Source organism: Gopherus evgoodei, unplaced genomic scaffold (assembly GCF_007399415.2).
Source record: "Gopherus evgoodei ecotype Sinaloan lineage unplaced genomic scaffold, rGopEvg1_v1.p scaffold_31_arrow_ctg1, whole genome shotgun sequence".
NCBI lineage: Eukaryota > Metazoa > Chordata > Testudines > Testudinidae > Gopherus > Gopherus evgoodei.
Genome location: NW_022059983.1, coordinates 2,299,296 through 2,307,971, shown reverse-complemented (window position 1 = coordinate 2,307,971; position 8,676 = coordinate 2,299,296). Strand labels below are relative to the sequence as shown.

General features: G+C 62.5%; 1 pseudogene; it reads left to right on the top strand.

Moving 5' to 3' along the window:
• LOC115640389 overlaps positions 1 to 3,908 on the top strand; it is a 4,445-nt pseudogene extending 537 nt beyond the window's left edge.
• The last annotated feature ends 4,768 nt before the right edge of the window (positions 3,909 to 8,676 follow it).

Below are 8,676 nucleotides of genomic sequence, written 5' to 3'. Positions count from 1 at the left end.
ACTTTAAGATCGGGGCTTGTCGTCACGGAGACAGGTGTTCCCGCCTCCACAACAGACCCACCTTCAGCAGGTGAGCCTGGCAATGGGGATCCGGGGCGCAGCGTCTGGGGGATCAGGATGCAGCCACCTCTGGAGTGGGGCAGGCGGGGAACAGACACAAACAACACCACATGGGGACCACTCACCTGCCGCTGGACGCAGCCACCTTTGGGCGGGGGGCAGCTGAGGAACACTGACACCTCACTATGTCTGCATCTCCGTTTGTAGACCATCGTGCTGCTGAATCTGTATCGGAACCCCCAGAACACGGCCCAGTCTGGCAGACGGCTCGCACTGTGGAGTACCCACTACCCCGTCCTGGCCCAGCTGCATGGGACGCTGTCTGGGGAAGTGCATAGCCTCCCAGCCCTTCTCGTCCCTTAACGCCCTGGTCGGGTCTCCGTCCATGCTCCTGGGCACTGCCTTGCTTGTGAGGAAGCTTGTGGCCTCTGGACATGCCCCTCACCCTGGCAACAGGAGACACAGGGGGCACCGAATGCAGCTCACCATTGTCCGGCAGCCGTGAGTCTGTCTCTCTCTCCTCCAGTCATGTCAGCGATGTGGAAGTGCAGGAGCATTATGACAATTTTTTTTGAGGTAAGTCACTGGAAGCAGCTAGGATAGAACCCAGGTGTCCTGGCTCCCAGGTTCCCCTACTCCACAACCACAAAACTCACTCCGCTGCCAGAGCTGGGAATAGAAGCCAGAAATAGTGACTGCATCTCACATCAGGCAAAGCAGCCTTCTGTGTATATCACTGCGGCTGTTTCCCAGCTGCCCTGCCCCAGAGGGGCTGCATCCGAGGGCCAGGCTAGCCGACCCTATGCAGTGTTACTGGGTATTTGTCCCATGAAGCTCATTCTGTCCCTGCGTCAGGGGTCTTCACAGAGTTGGCGGAGAAGTATGGGGAGATCGAGGAGATTGAACGTTTGTGACAACCTGGGGATCACCTAGTCGGCAAGTCTATGTCAGGTAACCCCCAGCGCCCCCCACCCCGAGCCAGCCAATACCTGCCTGGGACCAGATTGGGGAGCCAGTGCCCACTAGAGGGGAAAGCCCTGTGCCCCCTTCCTTTCCCCTCCCCCCCTCGACGGCAGCCGATACCTGCCCTGGGTCCCCGATTGGGGCCAGCGCTCCCCAGAGGCAGGCCCTTTTGACTCTCGTTCCTCCCCAGTTCCGGCGGGAGGAGGACGCCGAGCGGGCTGTGGGGGAGCTGAACAATCGCTGGTTCAATGGCCAGGCCGTGCGGGCTGAGCTGTCCCCAGTCACCGACTTCCGCGAGTCCTGCTGCCGCCAGTACGAGATGGGGTAAGTGACTGGGCACAGGGATGGCACCTCTGGGACTCTGCCCTCATTAACCCCTCAGGGATCCCCCTTTCTGGCCAGTACCCACTGGACGCCCTGACCCCATAATCCCTCAGGATCACCTCTCCCCAGGAAGGTACTTGCTGGTCACACTAGCCCTCTAACCCCTCAGGGACTCACCCCTCTCCCCAGGCCAGTACCCACCAGGCTTCCTGGTCTGCTTAACCCCTCGGGGACCTCCTCTCCCCAGCAAGTACCCACTGGGCGTCTGGACCCCATTAACCCTTTGCAGCGTTCCCTCGAATTTTTCCCACCCATGTGCGGAATGAATTTTGTGACACATCATCTCCATGCTGGTGCACCTAACAAAATTCATGGTGTGGGCTGGGGCATTCGGAGTGCAAGAGGGGGCTGAGGGCTGGAGTCGAGGCATTCGGAGTGTGGGAGGGGGCTCAGGGCTGGAGTCGAGGCATTTGGAGTGCGGGAGGGGGCTGAAGTCGAGGCATTCGGAGTGTGGGAGGGGGCTGAGGGCTGGAGTTGAGGCATTTGGAGTGTGGGAGGGGCTCAGGTCATAGAAATCATAGAATATCAGGGTTGGAAGGGACCTCAGGAGGTATCTAGTCCAATCCCCTGCTCAAAGCATGGCCAATTCCCAGTCAGATTTTTACCCCCTTAAGGATTGAACTCACAACGCTGGGTTTAGCAGGCCAATGCTCAAACCACTGAGCTATCCCTCCCCCAAAGTATTTGGAGTGTGGGAGTTGAGAGGGTTGGGATGCAGGGGGGTGAGGGATCCAGCTGGAGGTGTGGGCTTTGGGGTGGAGCTGGAGATGAGGGCTTTGGGGTGCACTGGGATAAAAGTGGGGAGCGAGGACTCCCCCCTCACCCCATCTCTTTCTCCCCTCAGCAGCACCTGGGCTGGGGAGGAGAGGCACCTCTCCCCCCGCCACAGCAGGTCCTGGCCGGGCAGGGCCGGGGCACCTGTCCCTCAGCCTTGCAGGTTTGGGGCTGGGGTGGGCCGGGGATGGCGCCTGTCCCCTGGCTGTGGCAGGTTCGGGGCTGGGCTGGCTCAGGGGCAGGGGAGGGGCGGGCAGGTTCAGGACTGGGCTTGAGGAGCGGTGCCTGTCCCGTAGCTGCAGCAGGTTCTGGGCTGGGTCAGGGCCAGGGAAGGCACCTGTCCGTGGGCCGCGGCAGGTTCAGGGCTGGACTGGGTCGGGGCCGGGGGAAGGGCGGGTAGGCTCAGGACTGGGCCAGGAGAGGGGTGCCGTGGCAGGACTGGGCTTTGGGGAGAGGCATCTCTCCCCACCTCAGCCCTGAGTGCCTGCGCAGCGCTCACTAGGCAGCTGTGTGGCCACGCAGCTTAGAGGGAACGTAGAGCCTTAGGGATTCCTCTCCCCCGGCAGGTACCTGCCTGGTACCCTGGGCCCATTAACCTTTCATGGTCAGTGCCCCCTGGCCAGCACCAGCTGCCACGGGTGCCCCCATCGCCGACTGTCACCCCCTTGCTCTCTGCCCCCCAGGGAGTGCACGCGCGGAGGGTTCTGCAACTTCATGCACCTGCGGCCCATATCCCGGGAGCTGCGCCGGCAGCTGTACGGGCGGAGCCGGCACCGGCGGTGAGTGGGAGCGGGGGGCTGGGCCCCTGGGAGATGACTGGAGGGTGGGGGCAGCTGCTCTCCTGGGGGAGGAGGGGGTGTGGGGGTCCTGTGGGGGCAGGGTGGGGAAGTCCCTGGGCTGTACAAATGAGGTCGGGGGGTGCTGGGGCAGAATGAGTAGCAGGGGTCAGGGGTGCTGGGTGAATGATGATGCAAGGGGGAGGTTTTGGAGCTGGGTGCAGTGCCCCCCAAGGGGAGCTTAGTAGGAAAGGGGGATGACATAGCAAACCCTGAGGGGTTGGGGGAGCTCTAGGGGCTGGGGGGTGACGCAGTGCCCCCGGGGGGGGGCGGGGGATAATGCAGCACCCCCTGGGGGTTGGGGGAGGATGCAGCGCTCCCTGGGGGGCTGGCGGAGCTCTAGGGGCCGGGAGGGTGACGCAGCGCCCCCTGTGGGGCCGGGGGAGGATGCAGCACTCCCTGGGGGGCTGGGCTGGGGGGGGCTGGGAGGTGATGCAGCCCCCCCTGGGGTCCGGCCATGGCCATGCTGACTCTGTTCTCTCTCCCAGGGCCCCGTCCCCATCGCGTTCCCACGACCGGCCCCGGGACAAGAAACGCCAGCGCTCGCCCGACCATCGCTATGGACGCTTCTGACCCCTCCCCAGGCTCCTTGCCTCACCTAGCCCCGCCCAGGCACCAGGTCACCTGACCTGCCCTAGACCCAGCGGAAGTGCAGCTGCTGGAGTCCCCACAGTGGGAGGGTTTGGGGATCCTTAAGGCCCCTCTCTATACATTCTGCTAGTGTAACCCCGCGTAGCCCATAATTGTACTGGGGGGGGCTTCTCCCTGGTTGTTGAGTTGGTAGGACCCAGGCACCCGGGGAGGACTGCTCAGGGAGTGACGGTCTGAGCTTTGTCCCTCCCCCCGTGTGGGATGTAATGATGAGAGCTGGAATAAACTAGACATGATCCATCCCACCCGTCTCATTCCCCCTGGGTGCAGCATGAACTAGAGATTACGTCGATTGGCAGCAGGAGGTGCCATGCCATGGGGAGCGGGCCAGGGAACCAGTAGGGGGTGCTGTGCTGCAGGGAGCAGGGTTGGGGCACTGTGCTGCGGGGTTAGAGACATGGCAGGGATGCCATGCTGCAGGGAGTGGGGGGGGCATGCCATGGGGTGGGGAAATGTCAGGGGCACCATGCTTCAGGGCAGCGGTGTGGGGGGCACTGCTGTGGGAGCTGGTCAGGGGGCTTGGCAGAGGGCAGTGGGCTGGGGGGCATAATGGGGCATGCTGTGCTGCAGGGAGTGGGGTGGAGGGTGCTGTGCTGCGGGAAGCAGGGTGAGGGGCCATGCTGCAGGGTGGGGGGGGTCATACCACACAGCAGGGTGAGGGGTGCTGTGCTGGGGAGTGGGGGGTTATGCTGCAGGGCAGGGGACGTTCTGCTGGGGGATGGGGGGCCATACCACACAGCAGGGCAGGAGACACTGTGCTGGGGGAGTGGGGTGGGGTGACCATGCTACAGGGCAGGGGGTGCTGTGCTGGGGCGGGGGGGCGCATACCACACAGCAGGGCGGGGGGCACTGTGCTGGGGCGGGAGGCGCATACCACACAGCAGGGTGAGGGGTGCTGTGCTGGGGAGTGGGGGGTGATGCTGCAGGGCAGGGGACGTTCTGCTGGGGGATGGGGGGCCTACCACACAGCAGGGCAGGAGACACTGTGCTGGGGGGAGTGGGGTGGGTGGCCATGCTACAGGGCAGGGGGTGCTGTGCTGGGGCAGGGGGCGCATACCACACAGCAGGGCGGGGGCGTGGTGCGGGGGCGGGGGGGGGCGCATACCACACAGCAGGGCCGGGGGCGCTGTGCTGGGGGAGTCGGATGGGGTGGCCATGCTGCAGGGCAGGGGTGCTGTGCTGGGGTGGAGGGGCATACCACACAGCAGGGCGGGGGGCACTGTGCTGGGGTGGAGGGGCATACCACACAGCAGGGCGGGGGGCACTGTGCTGGGGCGGGGGGCATACCACACAGCAGGGCGGGGGGCACTGTGCTGGGGCGGGAGGACATACCACACAGCAGGGCGGGGGTGCTGTGCTGGGGCGGAGGGGCATACCACACAGCAGGGCGGGGGGCACTGTGCTGGGGCGGGAGGACATACCACACAGCAGGGCGGGGGGTGCTGTGCTGGGGGAGTGGGGTGGTGGAACCATACCACGCAGCAGGGCGGGGGTGTTGTGCTGGGGCGGGGGGGCATACCACACAGCAGGGCGGGGGCGCTGTGCTGGGGCGGGGGGGCGCATACCACGCAGCAGGGCGGGGGTGCTGTGCTGGGGCGGAGGGGCATACCACACAGCAGGGCGGGGGGCACTGTGCTGGGGCGGGAGGACATACCACACAGCAGGGCGGGGGTGCTGTGCTGGGGAGTGGGGTGGTGGAACCATACCACGCAGCAGGGCGGGGGTGTTGTGCTGGGGCGGGGGGGCATACCACACAGCAGGGCGGGGGCGCTGTGCTGGGGCGGGGGGGGCGCATACCACGCAGCAGGGCGGGGCGTTGTGCTGGGGCGGGGGGCATACCACACAGCAGGGCGGGGGTGCTGTGCTGGGGCGGGGAGGCATACCACACAGCAGGGCGGGGGGCGCTGTGCTGGGGCGGGAGGGCATACCACGCAGCAGGGCGGGGGCGCTTTGCTGGGGCGGGGAGGCATACCACACAGCAGGGCGGGGGTGCTGTGCTGGGGCGGGGAGGCATACCACACAGCAGGGCGGGGGGCGCTGTGCTGGGGCGGGAGGGCATACCACGCAGCAGGGCGGGGCGCTTTGCTGGGGCGGGGAGGCATACCACACAGCAGGGCGGGGGTGCTGTGCTGGAGGAGTGGGGTGGTGGAACCATACCACGCAGCAGGGCGTGGGATGCTGTGTTGTGGCGGGGGGGCATACCACACAGCAGGGCGGGGGCGCTGTGCTGGGGCGGGGGGCATACCACACAGCAGGGCGGGGGGTACTGTGCTGGGGGAGTGGGGTGGTGGAACCATACTACACAGCAGGGCGAGTGGTGCTGTCCTGGGAGGGGGGAAGGGCATACCACACAGCAGTGGGGGTGCTGTGCCAGGGCAGGGGGGCATACCACATAGCAGGGCGAGGGGGTGCTGTGCTGGAGGGGCCATACTACACAGCAGGGTGGGGGTGCTGTGCTGGGGCGGGGGGGCATACCACACAGCAGGGCAGGGGCGCTGTGCTGGGGGAGTGGGGTGGTAGAGCCATACTACACAGCAGGGTGGGGGTGCTGTGCTGGGGCGGGGGGGCATACCACACAGCAGGGCGGGGGCGCTGTGCTGGGGGAGTGAGGTGGTAGAGCCATACTACACAGCAGGGTGGGGGTGCTGTGCTGGGGGGGGGGATACCACAGCAGGGTGGCAGGGGTGCTGTGTTGCAGGGAGCACAGGAGGGGAAGTGAGTCTTGCTTTGCATTTGTCCTGTTGAGTTCCGTTCCCGAAATGAGGTTCTTTCTTGTAAAATATGTCGTCTTGCAGGTACATCCGACCTTCCCGCTGAACCTGGCGCTTCCTTTGGCTAAGCAGGACGCTGCCCATCTCCATGCCCGGTGATTGACCCAGCTGTAGAGCTGCACAACCAGTGAATCAGCATCTGAATTTTGACCTTTTTAAGGATGTTAGAAAACCGGCCAGCTGCATTTCCTTGTTTCTGTGTCCACACTTTTTACGCTGGGCTCGTGTTATGCTGCCAGGTTACTCCTGGGGGAATTCTGCACTACAGCGTGTGCTCATATTAACGAGTCCTGCAGATTTGTAATTTTTTGAGCAGAAAAAAGCTGCTGAATTGTTGCTGCAGTTCTGACTTTTGCCCACCAGAGGGCACTGTGGCGCTAGGGCAAAGCTGCAGCTCCCGACCAGCGAAGGAAGAATCAGCACCTGCCTTCTTCAGGCCAGAAGCCAGGGGCTATGGGGAGACACAGCGTGGGGTGCTGGGGGGGGGTCAGATGGACTCACAAAGGCGAGTGGGGCAGGAGCTCAGTGGGAGAGGAGGCACAGGGCCCCGGGGGAGGGAGGTGCAGAGCTACACGGGGACGGGAGTGGCTGGGCAGCGCCGGCTTTAGGACGTGCGGGGCTCGATTCAAAAGAGCTGCCGCCAAAATGCCGCTGAAGCCAGCAGCAGCAATTGAGCTGCCGCCGAAGATAGCGGCAGCAATTTGATGGCAGCTCAATCGGTTGGAGGGTCCCTCCTTACCTTGCAGGGCCCCTCTTCCAGACGCTGTGGAGCCCTCGTAGGCGCGGGGCCCCATTCACGGGAATCGGGTGAATCGGCCTGAAGCCGGCCCTGCGGCTGGGTGGGGAGACAGAGACACAGGGATGGGGGAGGGGGTACAAACCACATAGGGACAGTGGGAGGGGGTGCGGGGCCACTTGGGATGGGGGTAGTGGGTGTCAGAGTGGGGGTGGAGGGACACATGGGGACAGGGGCAGATGTGCCTGACTGGGAGAGGCTAGGGGTCAGCCAGGGTCTGTCTGGGGGAAGCTCCCTAACAGTCCCTCCCTCCACCCACCAAAAAAAACCCTCCGAAGTTCACATGCAGCAATTTACTTTCCTCTCCCTCAGCTCCTCCGTCACCCCGACTCCCCCAAGCCTTTGCCCTGTGTCAGAGGGAGGTGAGAAATACGGGTCTGTGTTTATTACTCAGAGTTCTATATTAATATGCCTAGTAAGGAATCTATTTCTCAAAAACCATTACGGACAACAAAAAAGATGCAAGTATGGTTACACACGTATTTGCTGACAGGTATTTTGAAATAAATGACCAAAAATAATCAAAACGGGTGTCATTATATTGTGTTATGCAGAATTTTATATGCAGAATTTTAAAATATTGTGCAGAATTTTTAATTTTTTGGTGCCGAATCCCCCCAGGAGTAGCCAGGGCAGTTCTAGCAGCGAGGCGCAAACACGATATTTTCCAAGGGTTTCTTCTTTCTTCAAGAAAACGTCTTTCAATAGGCTGCAGTCAGACGTGAATCAAAACCTTTGGCCTTTCAAGGGACCTGCTCCAGTAAGTGTGAACTGCACCTAGTGACTGCGGGGACTGTTTGGGGGACAATGAGCCGGGTTTGGGGGTCTAACGAGGTGGATAATTATAAACCTTCACTCTCAACTAGTGTGTCCCAGCAGTGGAGCTCCAAACTTGTCACAAAGCTGGTCTGTTACACACCAGGGTGGGTGTTTTAACTGTCATGCTGTGCGGAGGGCTCCCACAGACAGAGCAGATACACCCAGACTGGAGGTGGGGGCTGTAATTAGATTTCCCTGAGCCAGGAACAGTTAACGCCTGGACCACGGCACCCATCTCACCATCAAGTCCCAGACAGTCCCCTTGGGCTCTCCAGTCCATCTCGCCCCCCAAACAAGCTGGACTTAGTGATCAGTGATCACTGACACGTTCAGGTCGCGTCCAGTCCCAAGAGGCCGCACAGCCCAGATCCATGGGAGCCTAGAGCAATGGTTTTCAGCCTGTGGCCGTGGACCCCACGTGGGCCGCAGACTATCCAAGGGGGGGCCGCGCTGCCATTCAAACTTGTTTAGGGGTCTGGAGATGAAAAAAAGGTTGAAAATAACTGGCCTAGATTTCCCCCCCGAAGACAATGCCTGTAGTTTGTTACAGGATCAGCCAGCTATTAATTAGGAATATGAGTTATTTACAAGTTAAAGCAAGCAGGGGTATGTTGGCAGGGGT